Below are 17,273 nucleotides of genomic sequence, written 5' to 3' on the forward strand. Positions count from 1 at the left end.
CCCCCTGGCCGCCACCAAAGGGGGGGGAGGGGGGGAGGCACAGCTTGGCGCCCCATCCAGGGCCCGGTGCTCTAGGCGAATGCCTAGTTCGCCTAGTGGGTGAGCCGGCCCTGCTCAAGCTCAGGGTGGGGGTCCTCCTCCGAGAGCCCCTCGCCCGGCCGCTTCTCCCCAGCGGGGGCACCCCAAGAGCAGAGGCGCGCTGCCCTGCCCCCTTCCGTGCGCGCCGGCTGGCCCGAGGCGCAGAGGAGAGGCGATATCCTAATTACGGGCTTGCCTGGCCGGCCGCCTCCCCGGCTCACATGATGCGCCGCGCAGCGCCTTGCCTTGCCTCCCCGCCGCCTCTGGGGCTCGGCTCCGGCACTCTCGGCGTGGAGCAGCGGCAGGAAGGCGGGGGGGAGAGGGAGAGCGAGGAGACCTCTTGTCCGCTTCCAACTTGGCCGCGCCAGCCCAGCCGGTCGGTGGGGGGGAGGGAGGGGGGAGAGAAGGGAAGGGGGCTGGCTGGCTGGCTGGCAAGGGCTCCCCTTCTTAACCTGCCCTGCCGGCTCCCCCGGAGGCTGCGCCCGGCTGCGGAGACGCGCGCTCTCTCGTCCCAGAGGTCTGCCCGCCGGCCCTGCGAGGACACCCGGTAAGCAAAGCGCTGCTGCGGGATGGGGGGGGGGGGCAGGCCGGGCAGGGAGCTCCGCGGGCACGAGGACCCCCCGAAGGGGAGCTGCTGCAACTTTGCGGGACGTTCGGCTCCCGCCGCTGCCCCTTTCGGTCGTCTGCAGTTGCCCGTCGGCGCTGCCGGAGCGCTTCAGCAGGTGGCGAAAGATGCTGCTCGGGAAGCGTCGGCGCGCCAGCCTGTTGCGGAGCTCGGAGCCGGGCTCGGGGTCCCGCGGGGGCAGAGCGGGCTTCTCCCGGGGGCACTCGCTTGTCGCCCCCCTCGACGCCTCTGAGCAGAGAGCGGCGGGCCGGGCTGGGGAGGGAAGGGAGGCACAGAGCAGGGGGACCAGGGGGTGCGCGCGTAAAGCGCTCTCACGTCGGCGCTGACTTGCGGCGAGCCCAGCAAGGGGCTCTCAAGGCAGGGGAGAAGCCGGGGTGGTCTGCCGTCGCCTTCCTCTGCAGAGTCTTCCTGGGTGGTCTCCCCTCCAAGTCCCGACCCCGCTTAGCTTCCCAGACCTGGGCAGATCAGGCGATGTACCACCACGCTGCCTTTCCTTCCAGGGGGGGGGGGGGGGGGGGCAAATAAGATCTCAGCTAATCTTGGCTGCTTCTTTGACAGTAAATGAGTCCCCCCCACACACAAAGCACACTCTCTCCATAGGAAAGTCTTGTCACTTTGGGCTGTCGCTGGTGTTTCCTCTCTGCAAGGGCTTCCTGGCCTCCAGGCTAAATGCGACCCAGCTAGCAAGGGGGATCCCACCCCCCAGCCATGAATTGCACCTGGTGCCCCCCCCCCACCCTCCAGCCCTCTGCCTTCTTTGGCTCTCCCTGGACTCCACTTGGGGTCCCTCCAGTGAGCTTGCCCGGGATAGCCAGGGGCAGCCGGCAGGGTCCTCCCTCTCGGGGCAGAGAGGCCAGGGGGTCAGCGGGCATGTGAAGCCTGGCCTGTGCAGCCAGCAACACAAATACTGACAACAACAGCCAAAGTGGTCAAAGTGCTTCAAGTATAAATGACCTATCAGGAATCCGCACAGCAGCCTTTGGATGTGGGTCAGCGGCAGGCCCGTAGCTACAGTGGGGCATTTCGGGGCCTGGGCCCCCAACTTCCTGCCAAGGCCCCCCGACTTCCATTCAGCCCCCAGATCCCCCGGCTCTCTGGGCCACCTGGAGGACTCCCCGCAGCCGCCCCTTCCCCAAGCGTGGCTTGCTTCCCTGCATAGGCAGGCAGGGTGTGAATGCTGCAAAAGTGAGTTTTTAAAAACCTTATTTTTTATTTTGTGACGTCAGTGCCACCCCGACTTATTTAAAGGCCCCCCCAAATTACAAAATCCCGGCTACGGGCCTGGTCAGCGTGGTTTATTCCCGTCCTGCAGACAAACAACTGAGGCAGAGAGGACGGGAGCTTGCCGGGTCCCCTCTGTTGCCCCTGTTTCCTTCCAACTCCTCTCCTGCTCTCCTGCTCCAGCAGTGCCAGCTGGCCACCCAGTGGGCTTGGTCTCATCCCCCAACTGTACCTCCAGGGCCCCAGAGTGACTGTTTGCTCACAGCAGGGCAAGGATCGAAGCCCCACTTGCCGGTGTGGCAGGGAGAGGGCGGGTGGCTACCTCCCTCCTGCTTTGGGCCATCGGAGGCTGTGGGATGGAAATGGCCGGGCGAATCCGATGCACCGTGCTTTCCACCCCCGGCCCTGCCGTGTTGACAGGTGCTCCGAGAGCCAGGGGAGCCCGGCCACACCCCATCTCCATTTGTTCTTCATCCTGAAAGAAGGAGGCAGGCCTGGACAGGTGCTGGCAACACTCTCGATGTGCAGCATCGGCATGAAGGTACGGAATGGGCCGCTCCTGGGAACCTAGAAGCAGGGCTGCGCTTCGGAGATGTGTTCCCTCTAAGCTGAGTTAGTGTGAGCTAGCTCATAGTTTGTCAGCCTCTGGCTCACCCATTTTTGTCTTTGCTCAGGAAGGAGGGCTCCAGAGCAAACTGATTTATGCGGCAGCCAAATCGCTCGCTCACAACTTTAATGCCAGTGGCTCACGAGACTCCACAGCTTACAGGGAGTATTGGGAGATGTGTTGCTGTTCAAGAAGAAAGCTGCTGTGCAATTCCCCCTCCCTTTATTAAGTAAAGCAAGTCTCTAGTCCTCATTGGCTCCATGGCCTGCTGCCCCTTGCAGTCTCGCTTTCCTTGACAAACATTCAGCAAGACAATATCATGTACCCGACCAATGACTGTATAAAACTAGTTTTATGCAATCTCTTGAACTTACCTACACTAATCAAAGGAAGGATACAGAGGACTCCATTTGCCCTGCTCAAAACAAACTGGCAGCTATCAAAGAAGAGGCGACCTTCACCAGCGATGTCAACCTTTGTGTGCAGGTTGCGTACCGTCAGGTTGCGTCGGGTTTCTGGTGGCCTTATGAATTAGGTAAAGGTAAAGGTTCCCTTGCTCGAAAGCCAGTCGAATCCGACTCTAGGGTTGCGGTGCTCATCTCCGTTTCAAAGTCGAAGAGCCAGCGCTGTCCGAAGACATTTCTGAGGTCATGTGGCCGGCATGACTAAACACCGAACGCTGTTACCTTCCCACTGAAGTGGTACCTATTTATCTACTTGCAATTTCTTGCTTTTGAACTGCTAGGCTGGCAGGAGCTGAGGCCAGAGACGGGAGCTCACTCCGTCAAGCGGCACACTCGGGTCTCGCACTGCTGAACTACCGACCTTCCACAGCCCGCAGTTCAGCGTCTTAACCACTTGAGCCACCGCAGCTATCTTTATGAATTAGTGAGCTCCAAAACACACTTTCATTGACAGCCTTGCTCTGGTCTTGCAAACGGAGGGTTGTGGCTTCTTTGATTGAGTCCATCCATCTCATGTTGGGTCTTCTTCTTTCCCTGCCGCCTCCAACTTTTCTTAGCATTATTGTCTTTTCCATTGATTGTCTTCTTATAATGTGACCGGAGTATGATAGCTTCAGTTTAGTCATCTTAGCTTCTAGGGAGAATTCAGGCTCAATTTGATCTAGAATCCACATCCACAGTTGCTGTGGCATATAGCCCAATTTGATCGCCAGATCTGTGATCTTCCTATTCTGCTGGGTCAAGAGAGCTGTAAAACCACAAAGTTTGCATACTATCCCTTCCACACTTGGCAGGACACACAGTATCTTTGCATCTGCTTTTGTGTCCCAGGGTAGTCACTGCCTACTGAGTGTAATTTGTTTTGTGGCCAGCCAGGCCCCCTTGGGAAGCCCTTGAGAAGTCCCACTCCTCGAATCCTGCCCTTCAGTCGTTTCCTGCCTATGGACGAGGAGGAGCCATTCAGTTCTCACAGTAAATAGCTCTCAAGGGACATCATCTCCTCGATGAATTGGTCTGTTCCTCCTTTCAGGCCATCTAACCGGGAGCCATCATCACATCTTGTGGCCGTGAGTTCCACAGTTTTATTATGCCCTGTATGATGAAGCGTAGTTCTGAACGTACTCATCAATTTCACTGAAAAGTAGGACCGGTCACCCAACTGGCTCTCCGGTGTTAATGGATTAAAGATTCCTTCCAGGTGGTTGGATCAGAAGTCAGATTTCCCCCCTCTCCTGAATCACAAAGTTTGGGGACAAAGGGGAACCTAGCAGGGCAAAGCTGGGTGTCATCCATGCCAGCTGGAGCTAAGGACAAGCAGCTGGAATCTCAGGCCAGCCTCCAAGGCTGGTGTTCTCATGCCATTTCACCCTGAGACAGGTCAGAATGCTCATCTGCATGACAAATGCCTCCTCTCCTGTTCTCTGTTCATGTGAAGAACCAGCACAAGCAGCAGGGCTGAGACACCTTATGCCTGGATGCAGGGAGAGTCATTTTGCTTCATAGTCAGGCTGAGGCTCCCCATCCCATTCTGTCTTCCCCCACCTTTCCAAAGAGAGAGGGAATTAACTGGGAGAACAGGGAGATTAATTTCAAAGATTGCGCTAAGGGAAATTAGTGGCAGAGAAGGAGGCAGCCCTGGCTTTGATACACCTTCCCCTGGGCACACCAAGGGCCAGGTCTTTCCCAGGCCTGAGTTCAGAACTGTGCAAAAAAAAAAAAAAAAGATTTTCCCCCTTTCCCCAGGTGGGTGGAAACGGAGGAGGAGAGAACACCTCAGCCAGAGCCAGGGCTGAAAGCACATCCCCAAGACTTTCAGCTGTCAAAACAGGAAGGAACTGGGAAAGGGGGCGGGTTCTTTTTTGTTTTAGTTTTACCTGTGAAGCTGGCATAGGATCGGGACCAAGATGGTCCCACCCCGAAGTTCCATGCCCCTCTCAATCTTGACTCCTCAATCCGTGCAATGCAGGACTAAGGCGCTTGTCAGCATTCCCGATGAATGTGTTGTATGAATGCTACACAAGGCAGAATCCAGCAAGGCTTACTCTTGGAAGCATATAAAGAAGAGAGCAGGGGCTCATGAAAGCTCCTCCCCTGCTCCAAATGTTGTTAGTCTTGAAGGTGCTCCTGGACTCTCGCTCTTTTCTACTGCTCCTGACAGACTAACACGACCACCCGTCTTGAACTATCTCAGATGCAGTTGAAGGAGGACTTCTCAAGAGCAGCATCGCTTGTTGCAGCTGAACTTCCTAGGCACCCAGCAGTTCTTCCCCTCATGCCTGGTTCCCCACCGGCTCTTTCCTGGAGCTTTTGCCCCTTGGCACTGGGCTAGCTTGGCTACACCGTTCTTGGCAGGCAGACTTTTGCTTCTGGGGCTCATCCTTCCACCGTAGTCCTCCATGCTGTTCCACCCAGTTTGCTGTGGTGGTTAAGTGCGGTGACTCTAATCTGGGAGATCCGGGTTGGATTCCCCACTCCTCCACTTGCACCTGCTGGATGACCTTGGGCAAGCCATAGTCCTGTCAGAGTTGTTGTTTGAAAAAAAGAGCAGTCTCTGTCAGAGCTCTCTCAGCCCCACCTACCTCACAGGGTGTCTGTTGTGGGGAGGGGAAGGGAAAAGGAGTTTGTAAGCCGCTCTGAGACTCCTTTGGGTACTGAAGGGCCATGGGGTATCAATCCAATCTCCTCTTCTTCTCCTCCTCCTCCTCCTCCTCTCCCAACCTGGTCTGTTCTGAGTTCCCTCCTTCACTTGACAGCATCCCTCGTTTCTCCAGCATCTCTCTCATTCTGTGGGCCACACCACACCACTCCAGCCAGCCATGCGTGTGCTTGGGGTGGGGAGCACGTGATGGAAAGACATCCCCATGCAAAAATATTCTCTCCACACTGGAAATCAGCTGCCGGGTAAGCAGCGGTCCTGCCTCAGTGTTCAGCCTCGAACGGCACCCTTTGGGGCAAAGCTTCTGGGCTGCAGCTCAGCATCTGAACCTCTAAGCCACTGCAGCTCCGATGGCCATCTAGCCTCTGCTTAAAAACCCTCAAGGAAGGAGAGCCCACCACCTCCCGAGGAAGCCTGTTCCAGCAAGGAACCGGTCTGTCACGAATTTCAACCAGTTGGTTCTGATCCGTCCTTCTGGGGCAACAGAAAACAACTCTGCTCCATTGCTGACCAGCGCTATCGTGGTCTGCACGGGATACAATCCAGCGGGACAAGAGATTCTTTGATCTCCTTTGCTGACCCAGCATGCCTTAGGGCCTCCCGCTCTGCAACTCTGCTGTCTCAGGTCCTTTCCACACTTGGATCTCATCCCTGGTTTTATCAGCATTCAGCTTGTGACACAAGACCTTGCATTTATCCCCGGTTATAACAGCATCCGTTTATCCTGGGACAAGTGTGGGGCGAAACCGGGGTGACCTCAGTGTAATGTGGAAACAGAAAATACCCCGAGATAATTACAGGGGTGAACTCGCGTGTAGTGTAGAAGGTAAGTTCGGGGACAGGGTTGAACCAGGGTTTAAGGTCTAGTGCGGAAAGGACCACAGTGGCTCTGTCCCTCCTCCCTGCCTCCCCTGCCTGCCAGCTTGCCTTGCATCCCTCAGCCGGGGGCCTCCCTCTTTCTGAAGAGCCCCAATTGGAGCTGTGGGTACGCTGCCCTTTGGTGGCTGCCAGTTCATCAGACCTGCCGAGGCAGGTCTTGGCAACTTGGGCAAATGGTAGCGAGCCAGAAGGTGAGTCTGGAACCTGTTCTCCCAGTCACCGGCTGAAGGAGCTTGCTTCCTCGTCTCCCTCGGTGGGCTGGCAAAAGCATCCCGGATGGCTACCTGCCTTCCAGACAATTCGAGAGCCAAACAGCTATTTTCTTGGTGCACCTGGTGAGTTTCTTGGCCTCTTCAGGAAAACTGGACAGAAGACTCCCCAGCTCCCTCCCCAGTGGCATCTGAAATGAAGAAGTGGGTTGTTGTCACACAGCTGTGCAAAACGCCCTTTGCAAAGTATGGCTGGGGTGCTGCAGTATAGGAAGGGGGCGTGGCTGAGTGGAAGAGCCTCTGCTTGGCATGCAAAAGGTCCCAGGTTCAATCCTCGGCATCTCCAGTTGAAAAGGGCCAGGCTGACCCAGCATGCCTTAGGGAGCATTAGTTGACGTGAAAAGCCTCTGCCTGAGACTTTGGAGAGATGTTCAAAACACCCTTTGCAAAGTATGGCTAGGGTGCTGCAGTATAGGAAGGGGCCGTGGCTGAGTGGAAGAGCCTCTGCTTGGCATGCAGAAGGTCCCAGGTTCAGTCCCTAGCATCTCCAGTTAAAAAGGAACAGGCAATCGGTGATGTGAAAGACCTTCATGCCCAAGACCCCGGAGAGCTGTTGCCGGTTTGAGTAGATGACGCTGCCTTTGATGGACTGATGGTCTGGTTCAGTGTGTGTGTGTGTGTTCAGGATCGGGTGCTGGCAGGAAAATTCTGCAGACGTTCTATCAGTTATTGATCAGTTACCGGGTCCAATTCAAGGGTCTGGTTATCACCTACTGGTTATCACCTACAAAGGCTTGAACCTACCTACCTGCAGGACCACCTCTCCTGCTGCGCTTTACCCGGACAGCTTCACTCATCTGAATAAAACCTTCTGAAGGTGCCACCCTGCAAAGAGGTATAATTGGCAACTGCTCATTCGTGTGCATTCTCTGGTGTTATACAATGGCCTGCCAGGGGAGATCAGAAAGACCCCCCCATGCTTTGATCACTCTGATGAGGGCGCAGAACAGAAAGGTTCAGGTGGGCATTTTTGTAAAGGGTTATAATGGAACATTATAATGGAACAGTCCGGGAGAGTGTTCTGTAAGGGAACGGGATTTACTAAATCACAATGTTTATTGTAGTGTCACCTGGCTTTTACTGCATTGATTCTGCATTTGTGATCTGCTTTTGATGTTGTGGGATGTCATGCTTCAGTCGGGTTGCCACGCAATGTTCCCTCTAAGCTGAGTCAGTGTGAGCTAGCTCACAGTTTTTTAGCCTCCGGCTCACACATTTTTGTCTTAGCTCAGGAAGGATGGCTCCAGAGCAAACTGATTTATGCAGCAGCCAAATCGCTCGCTCACAACTTTAATGCCAGAAGCTCACAAAGTAGAATTTTTGCTCACAAGACGCCACAGCTTAGAGGGAGCATTAGTTGCCAGTCTCCAGCTGGGGGCTGGACATCTTCCAGGATTGCAACTGGTCTCCAAGTAAAAGAGATCAGTGCCTCTTGGCAAAATGGCAGCTTTTGGAAGGTGGACTATATGACATTATAGTAAAGGTAAAGGTTTCCTTGCTCGAAAGCCAGTCGAATCTGACTCTAGGGTTGCGGTGCTCATCTCCGTTTCAAAGCCGAAGAGCCAGCGCTGTCCGAAGACGTTTCCGTGGTCATGTGGCCGGCATGACTAAACCCCACCCCAAATCTCCAGGAATTTCACAATTCAGAGCTGGCAATTATATGCCTTAGACAGTCTTTTGGTTTACCTGATTTTCCAGGTCTGTAGTCCTATGGTGCTATGCGAGGTCCTGGCTATTTGTTTGAATTGGTTCTTAATATTTTGTAATTATTTGAGTCTCAGGAGAAAGCTAGTTTGGAGCACCTTAGAGACCCGCAAGATTTGTCTTGGTTAGGTGTTTTCTCAGTGAGAAGGGTGAGACTATACATGAAGTTAGGAATAAAAGGGCTGGATCCCACAGGGGAGAATTAATGAGGGCCAACAGCCCCACTGTAGGGGACGATAGCAGAGGGCTCATTTGCAGTGTGGCAGACATCAAGGGATGGGCCTGGATGGGTGAACCTAGCAGTCTAGCCATGTTCAAACCAGAAGCAGTTTTGCAAACATTTTGAAATTCTGCAGCCTGGTTCTGAAATGTCATCATTTGCAAGAGGAGATTTAAAAAAATAAAAAATGGTTAGGCTCACATTATATTTTTAAAAAAAGCGAAATCACTTTTGCTTTGCATTTTGTGGCACAAATCACATAAAGTAAGTCTATTGAACAATGACTTTATGTAACGGCATTCTGAGTGCGGCACTGAGGAGGTGTGAATACACTTCCCCCCCCACCTATGCCCCAAGACTTCATGCGCCACAGAGCTGATACCTAGATGATGCACAGATTCCCTTGAACATGTGCAGAGAGCCTTTCTTTTAGCATGGAGTCACTCCAGACTCCAGCCTTTCCCCCACACACCGGTCTGAGCCCGACTTCCCTCCAAAGCCCAGCCAAACATTACGGTTTGCCAATGGGCCTGCCTGGGGTCCAGCACCTCTCTTGCTTGCCCTGCTGCGCCGCTGGACCCACAAGGATGCGCCTGTTCCCTGGGACTCGCTGAAGGCAAGCAGCCAACATGTGCTGTTGGACAGCAGAGAAAAGCAAAGCTGGGCCCTTCCCTTCCCCCCAAAGAGCAGACTCTACAGTTTTGAGATTGCTCTGACTTATTATTATTAAAGGGCTGAGTGGTGCAGGGGTGGGGGTGGGGTAGGGGGAGTTCTTTCATTCATCAAAAAGCGAGAGAGAAAAAGGTTCCCACTTGAAACGCGCCACGTTCCCTACCCCTGCCTGGAGCGAGTCTCTGGAGGGAAGTTGCCTGTGCTTACTCACCCCATGAGCCTCTCTCAGAGGCTCCTTCCCAGCCTATTTGTCTTTCTCTGAAGAGGGCTAAATCCAAAACTAAGCTGGGAGAGAGAGAGAAGCTGCAGATCCCACAGACAACACAGAACAGCCCCATCCTGAGCATCATCTTTGGGCCAGCCTTTGCCTGCAGCCCCTCTTTACGGACAGGAAGACTGGAGTTGCTTGGCTTTGTGAGTCCAGCTGCCAAAGACAGCCCCGTCTGTCTTCAGCATTCAGAGGTACCTTCCTCTCTACGGAAGTTCCAGGCCACCTGGATAACCTCTACGGTGCATCGTTCCTTGCTCATATCTATGCCTTCTTCTCTCTCCAGACACCCAGGACGTCAGAAAGGGAGTGATTTGTAAGAAAAGGTTCCAAATGTCCTGGTGTGTGGGGGGCAGGGGTCATTTCCTGCAGGAGCGCACAGGAGCGGAGCTCCGGCAGTAAAGAGCCCAGGGGGCGGGCACATGCAACAAGCCCCACCCCCTGCTCCCAGCAGCCCTCAGTCAGAGCAAGAAGCAGCCAGGTAAGTTGCAGAGCTCCCCCCGGCCCCCCGGTTGAAAACAGTCCAGTGGCACCTTTAAGACCAAGTTTTATTCAGGTACAAGCTCTCCCTCCTCTGCGAGGACAGATCTGCACATCCCCCCCCCTCCCAATAGCTAGGAATCCAAAACAGTCCAGTGGAGCCTGAGCGGTGGGTGTTGCCTTCTGACACACTTCCGGTGATGTCAGGGGGTGTGGCATATGCAAATAAGTTATGCTAATGAGCTCCTGCACCTCTTTTTCTGCAAAATGACCCCTGGTGGGGGGGTGTCCACTGTGTTTATTTAGTGGCAAAGAAAATACGCTCTGCATATGTCCCTGGAAGAGCGTTACGCTTTAGTAATAGGAACCTCTTGGTGGTCCCCACCCTGAGAAAGATCCAGCTGTCCTCAACTAGGGCCAGGGCCTCTTTGGTCCTGGCCCCCTCCTGGTGGAACTCCCTGCCAGAGAACATCCGTGCCCTACGGGGCAGAGATGTTCCGCCAGGCATTTGGCTGAGGGCAGTGACGGTCCGGCACTCTCATACGCCAACCTCCCCTTTATTCCTACATATCCCCTCCACCCAGGGGGCTGGGTGGAAATTACCATCATCTTGAATTTAGTGCTGTTTTTCTGACTGTTTTTTAAGTATTTTAGTGCTGTTTTAATCCAATGATATTGTGTTTACCGTTGATGTAAGGCACCCTGAGCCCTCTTCACAGGGACGGGCATCTGATAAACTGAATATAATAAATAAATTAATACATTTATGGAGCCCTGGCCTGGATGGCCCAGGCTAGCCTGATATGGTCAGATCTCGGAAGCTAAGATAGGTTGGCCCTGGTCAGTATTTGGATGGGAGACCTCCAAGGAAAACCAGGCGTGTGACACAGAGGCAGGCAATGGCAAACCACCTCTGAACGTCTCGTGCCTTGAAAACCCTACGGGGTCGCCATAAGTGGGCTGCGACATCACGGCGCTTTTCACCACCATGATTAAAAACACCCTTATTAGAATCGTAGAATAGAATCATAGAGTTGGAAAGGTCATCGAGTCCAACCCCCTGTACAATGCAGGAAATTCACAAATACCTACCCCTCCACACCCCCAGTGACCGCTGTTCCACACCCAGAAGATGACAAAAAACCTCCAGGATCCCTGGCCAAACTGGCCTGGAGAAAAATGGCTTCCTGACCCCAAAGTGTCGATCAGCATTTCCCTGGGTGTGTAAGAAAGGGCCACAAGAACTAAGCGCTGAGGCAACCCTTCCTGCCCTCCCTCTCGTGACCTGCCTAAGTTCACACAACCAGCGTTGCTGTCAGATGGCCATCTAGCCCCTGTTGGAAAACCTCCCAAGAAAGAGAGCCCACCACCTCCCGAGGAAGCCTGTTCCACTGAGGAACCACTCGAACGGTCGGCAAGTTCTTCCTAATGTTTACCCAAAAACTCTTGGTATTCTTGTATTCTTGGTGCTTGGGGGGGTTGAACAGTGGGAGGGCTTCTGGTGCAGTGTTCCCTTTAAGCTGAGTTAGTGTGAATTTTTCAGCTTCCAGCTCACAGCTTTTTGTCTTAGCTCAGCACGGATGGCTCCAGAGCACACTAATTTATGCAGGAGCCAAATCGCTCGCTCACAGCTTTAATGCCAGTAGCTCACAAAGTAGAATTTTTGCTCACAGGACTCCGCAGCTTAGAGGGAACATTGTATCTGGTGTCCTGGCCCCTGCTGGGCCTCCTGATGGCACCTGGTATTTTGGGCCCCTGTGTGACACAGAATGTTGGACTGGATGGGCCATTGGCCTGATCCAACATTGGCTTCTCTTATGTTCTTATGTTCTCTTCCACTCTTCCGATTTAATTTCAACCCATTGGTTCTGGTGTGACCTTCTGGGGCAACAGAAAACAACTCCGCGCCATCCCACCTTCCAAGACTGAGGTACTCCTGTACGAAACAGTATTCATTAGCACTGATTATTCTGGTTTCAGCATCCTTTATATAAACCACCTTCCTCTCTTTTGCACTGGGCCTCATGGTATCATCCTTCCACCTGCCCATATAGCAACCAGTAGGGCTGCCAACCTCCAGGTAATGGCTGGAGATCTCCTGCTATTGCAGTTGATCTCTAGGTGACAGAGATCAGTTCACCTGGATAGAATGGCTGCTCTGGGAGGTGGACTCTATGGCATTAGACCCCACTGAAGTCCCTTTCCCCCCCCCCAAACCAAACCCTCCGGCTCCACCCCCAAAATCTCCAGGTATTTCCGAACCTGGAGCTGGTACCCCTAGCAATCAGGGATGGGAGGGCAGGTTGAGGTGAGATCTGAAGGAGGCGCATTCCCTCTGCTTCCAAGTCCTCTCCTGGCTGTGTGTCTTGGCTAGCGCTCTCTGCACATGCTCAGCAACCCCAGGAGTGAGAAAAGAAAGACCCAACATTATTTATGAAACTCTTCAGCGGGGGATGCAGGCATGCCCTCCTGTCCTGGTGCCAGAGGCTGCTAATTGTAGATGCACAGAGGCACGTTGGAGTTAGCCTTGTGGCAAGGGAAGGTGGCCAGGGGTGCATGAATGTGATAGAGGAAGGCAACCCAAGGGACTGACTCTGGGGGAAAGGCGGGTCCTTGGTCTGCTGCCAAAGCAAGCCACGTGCTTCGAGGGCTACCCCCCTTCAGGCTGACTGGTCTAGCACTCAAGAGCACTACAGGCAGGGGTCATTTCCTATAAAAAGAGGTGCAGGAGCTCATTTCTGTAACTCATTTGCATATGCCACACCCCCTGACAAAGGGCAGGCATGTTTAAAATGAGTCAAGGCATATGCAAATGAGTTTAAATCCCCCCACCCTGTGTCTCTCTGCGGGCAGGGGGTGGGGCCTGGGCTCCTTACTGCCAGAGCGCCGCTTTGGGGCGCTCCGGCAGGAAATGAACCCTGACTACAGGACCCTGAGGTGGAATGGGATGCTGGAGAGGTTACGAGACCCCCGATTCCCCCCACCTTGACTAACCTTCTGTAGTGTCCTTATGCTAGGTATCAAAATGAGGAGGCAGTGTCGTTTCAAACAAGAGCACAGTTTGGTCAGCCCAGTTCTTTCTCTGGCTGGAGCTGCAGTGGCAACAGCTTCCTTTCTCTCTGTTCTCACCCACACCAAGTCCTGGAGTGGACTCCCCCCCGCTATTGAGTCACAGCTTACTTATAGTGACCCAGGAGGGTTTTCAAGGCAAGGGGCATTCAGAGGTTGTTTTGCCATTGCCTGCCTCCACATCATGACCCTGGTATTCTTTGGCGGTCTCCCATCCAAATGGTAGCCAGGACCGGCCCTGCTTAGTTTCCCAGATCTGATGAGATCGAGCCAGCTGGGGTTATCCAGTTCAGGGCATGAAGTGGATGACGGGCGTTCTAAAACTCTGGCCCAGATTGAAGGAGCAGTGTTGGGGAGTGAAGCTTTGTTTCTACTCCAGGTTTGACAAGTAGGGGTTGAGTTCTGCTTTCCGGAGAGATTGGTGCTCCCTGCAGGGCATCAGGTCTCTGCTCCATGCACATGGAGGTCTGGGATGCAGAGGGAGATCTGAGATGTGTGCGTAGAGTCGAGTGGCCTTTGGGTCCCGTTTAACACTAAATCCCTTGTGGGAAAACAGTGAGGGTGCCGATCAACAAGTTGTCACGGGAGAGGTCCCCACGTTTGGCAATTCTTCCTGTCGGATGTCTCTGCAGGTGGCCTTGGGTGTGTTCTGCTGCCTTGTCTGAATGATAAGGACCAGCTTAGTGAAGCAAAAACTTAAGGCTCTGTGTGTGTGTGCGTGCGCGCGTGCGCGATATTTCGAGGTGGCCTGGGATATTAAGGAGGTAAACCTCCACCCTGTTTGGGGGTAAAAGTAAAAGCACATAATGTGTGCAGTTGGAAAAGGATCCCACCAACCAGCCAGCATTTATTCCCTACCTGGGGTCACTGTCCTCTAAGGATATTCCAGCCACGGTGTCTCCATTGCAGTCCCTGCCTGAGAACAGATGTAGTGCAGGGGTCACCAACATGGTGCCCATGGGTACAATAGCGCCCACCCTCACCTTTCCTGGTGCCCACAGAGTGTTTATAGAAAGTGGGTGGGGCTATTGGCCATTGGTGATATGATTTTTAAAGGCCTTGCTTCAGCAGTAGCTGCCACCACAACACGAGGGTCTTCGTGATACAGCTGGAGGTAAGCCGTGGCAGCTGTTTTGTGGCCGGCTCCACCTCCTGTGGTAGCCGTTTTGTGGCTGCGCCCACCACAGTCTGTCAGAATTCCAAAGGTGCCCGCAGGCTCCGAAAGGTTGGGGACGCCTGGGCGTGCACGTGGTCCTTCAATCGATGGCCCAGTATCCAGAACGAAGTGATGGTCACCGGGGGTGGGGGTGGGGCAGCAGTGCTGGGTCTAGAGGCCCGGCCTGACACTGCAGATGAGCATTTCTTGGTAGTGCTAGGGTCTTGCCGATGCCACAGAGGGTGGGCATTCTTCTGTTGCCATTATCAGCCTGACGGAGGCTGCCCAAAAGCAAAGGTGCTACAGACTGCTGCCAACATCTGTGCCATTCAGTAGCACCTTCTGCTTGTGGAGAGATGGGGCAGGAAACAACCAATGCCACCGTACCAACGGAACCCAGCCCCTGACTCCCTGCTCTGCCACTCTTGGTTCTTACCAGGTCACCCACAGGAGGTTCTGTTTGGTGAAGATCCAGGCCTCCACAATACACACTCGTCGGAAATCCCCAGGCCGGCTTTGAGTCCTTCCCACATGCAGGCAGAAACATGAGAGCGGGTCTTGGCCAATGTTCCTTCTAAGCTGTGGAGTCTTGTGAGCAAAAATTCTACTTTTTAAGCTACTGGCATTAAAGTTGTGAGCAAGCGATTTGGCTCCTGCGTAAATTAGTTTGCTCTGGAGCCACCCTTCCTGAGCGAAGACAAACATCTGTGAGCCAGAGGCTAAAAAACTGTGAGCTAGCTCACACTAACTCAGCTTAGAGGGAACACTGGTCTTGGCCCTGTGTTCCTTGCTTCAGAGCTCACAGCTGCCAGTTCCTTAGCTCAAGGCCGGCCACTTCTGCCCGTCTGTCAACGCGGCTGGGCTGGGATGGGCACCACCTCCAGGAAAAGAAGCAATTCTTGACACTGTTTTTGGATGGGCATCTCCTCCCATTTCAGAGAGAGGTCCAATATCAAGCTCCTCCCAAATTTGGAAAATGGCTGCTTCAAACTTCTTGCTGGTCTCTAATGCCAGCGCCACCCGGAACAGACAGATTCACGGAGGAGAGGTCTCTCAGCGGCTACTAGCCCTGGTGACTAAAGGGAAGCTCCACATTCAGAGGCACTAAACCTCTGGATCCCAGGGCCAGGAGGCAACATCAGGTTAAGGCCTCGGCCAATATGCCCTTTTTGTCGATCCTCCAGAGGAACTGGTGGGCCACTGTACAAGACAGAGTGCTGGACTAGATGGACTACTGGTCTGGTCCAGCAGGGCCCTTCTGATGTTCGTAACGGCCCAGGAACAGACAAGGCCTCCTTGTCAGCTCCTTTCTCAATGTCGTGAAGCTATAGAATAAGGAAAGGGGGAGAAAGTTTCTTTCTCTTGTCTTTTGTACTTCTTAGACACTCTCTTGCCTGAAGGCTCCTGATCTGTAAACCAAATGCTCAGTCTGAAGGTTCTAGGAAAGGGTTTCTTATCTCACCCTCTGAGGACCACATGATGACAGCCATGGTTCTTCCCCCCCCCCTCCTTTCATCCTCACAAACAACCACCTTGTGGGGTAGGTGCGGGACAGTGCCTGGCCTAAGGTCATCCAGTGCGTTTCATAGCAGGAGAGGGGGTTTGAACCAGGGTCTCTCCGGTTATAGCCCAGCCTGTTACAATAACCTTCCTGGCTTCACTCTTAGAATCACTTTTGGAAATGCCCAACTGCGTAGAGATAGGGTTGCCAGCTCAGGGTGGGAAAATACCTGGAGATTGGGGGGTGGGGGTGGAGCCTTTGAAAATATTGACACTAGATGCTTAGGGGTCTTTCTTGTTAACAGTTAAAGTTAAGATTTGAAAAAGGTAATACTATACTTGACTCAGTTCATAATGGGACTAGCGTGATTGAGAGAGAACGTATGTTAAGCTAATTTGATGATCTCCTCTCTTGGGTTTTTAGGAAGTAGTGGGTATCTTTTCTTTATCCCTAAATGTAGTCCCTGTCCTTATTTCTGTTGTAGTTTGTAGTCTTAATAAAAATGCAATAAGAAATCCCCTCCGGGGGGCAAAAAAAAGGGGGGGAGGGGGGCTTGGGGGGGGGCAGGACATCTACTGGGTACAATGCCACGGAGTCCTCCCTCCAAAGCAGCCATTTTCTCAAGGGGAACTGATCCCTTTTGCCTGGAGATCAATTGTATTCGTGGAAGATCTCCAGCCCCCAGCTGGAGTTTGGCAACTCTATGTAGAGAACTCACCCATGTTTGGGGGGGCGGAACCTGCGATTCTCCTGAATATCGAACAACTCAGGAACAGCACTACTTCTTGAAAAGACAGTGATAAAGCCTCTTGCAAGGCTACGCTCTCTGTGCTGGAATCTATTCCCCTGCTGCAGGAATTCCCTGCCGCATGAAGTGGTGGCAGCTACAAGCACAGTCAGCTTCAAAAGGGGACTGGATGGACATATGAGGCAGAGGTCCACGAGTGGCTATTAGCCACAAGGTATAGACAGAACACTATGTCTGGGGCACTGATGCTCTGTATCCTTGGTGCTTGGGGGGCAAGAGTGGGAGGGCTTCTGGAGTTCTGGCCCCACTGGTGGACCTCCTGATGGCACCTGGGTTTTAACCACTGTGTGATGCAGAGTGTTGGACTGGATGGGCCACTGGCCTGATCCAGCATGGTTTCTCTGATGTTCTTATGTCTGGGGCAGTGATGCTCTGTATCCTTGGTGCTTGGGGGGCAAGATTGCGAGGTCTTCTGGACTTCTGGCCCCACTGGTGGACCTCCTGATGACACCTGGTTTTTAACCACTGTGTGATGCAGAGTGTTGGACTGGATGGGCCACTGGCCTGATCCAGCCTGGCTTCTCTGATGTTCTTATGTCTGGGCCAGTGATGCTCTGTATCCTTGGTGCTTGGGGGGGGGGGAAAGAGGGGGGGGG

At 53.5% G+C, this 17,273-nt stretch overlaps 1 protein-coding gene across 2 annotated transcripts in view; it reads left to right on the forward strand.

The window, feature by feature from the left end:
* The first annotated feature begins 526 nt into the window (after window positions 1-526).
* FOXN1 (forkhead box N1) overlaps window positions 527-17,273 on the forward strand; it is a 73,616-nt gene continuing 56,869 nt past the window's right edge. For both annotated transcript variants that reach the window (XM_015421879.1, XM_015421880.1), the window contains exon 1: window positions 527-625. The gene's annotated coding sequence lies outside the window, so the exon portion shown is untranslated. The remainder of the gene's footprint in view (window positions 626-17,273) is intronic.

This window comes from Gekko japonicus, unplaced genomic scaffold (assembly GCF_001447785.1).
Source record: "Gekko japonicus isolate JY-2015 unplaced genomic scaffold, Gekko_japonicus_V1.1 scaffold21, whole genome shotgun sequence".
Taxonomy (NCBI): Eukaryota; Metazoa; Chordata; class Lepidosauria; order Squamata; family Gekkonidae; genus Gekko; species Gekko japonicus.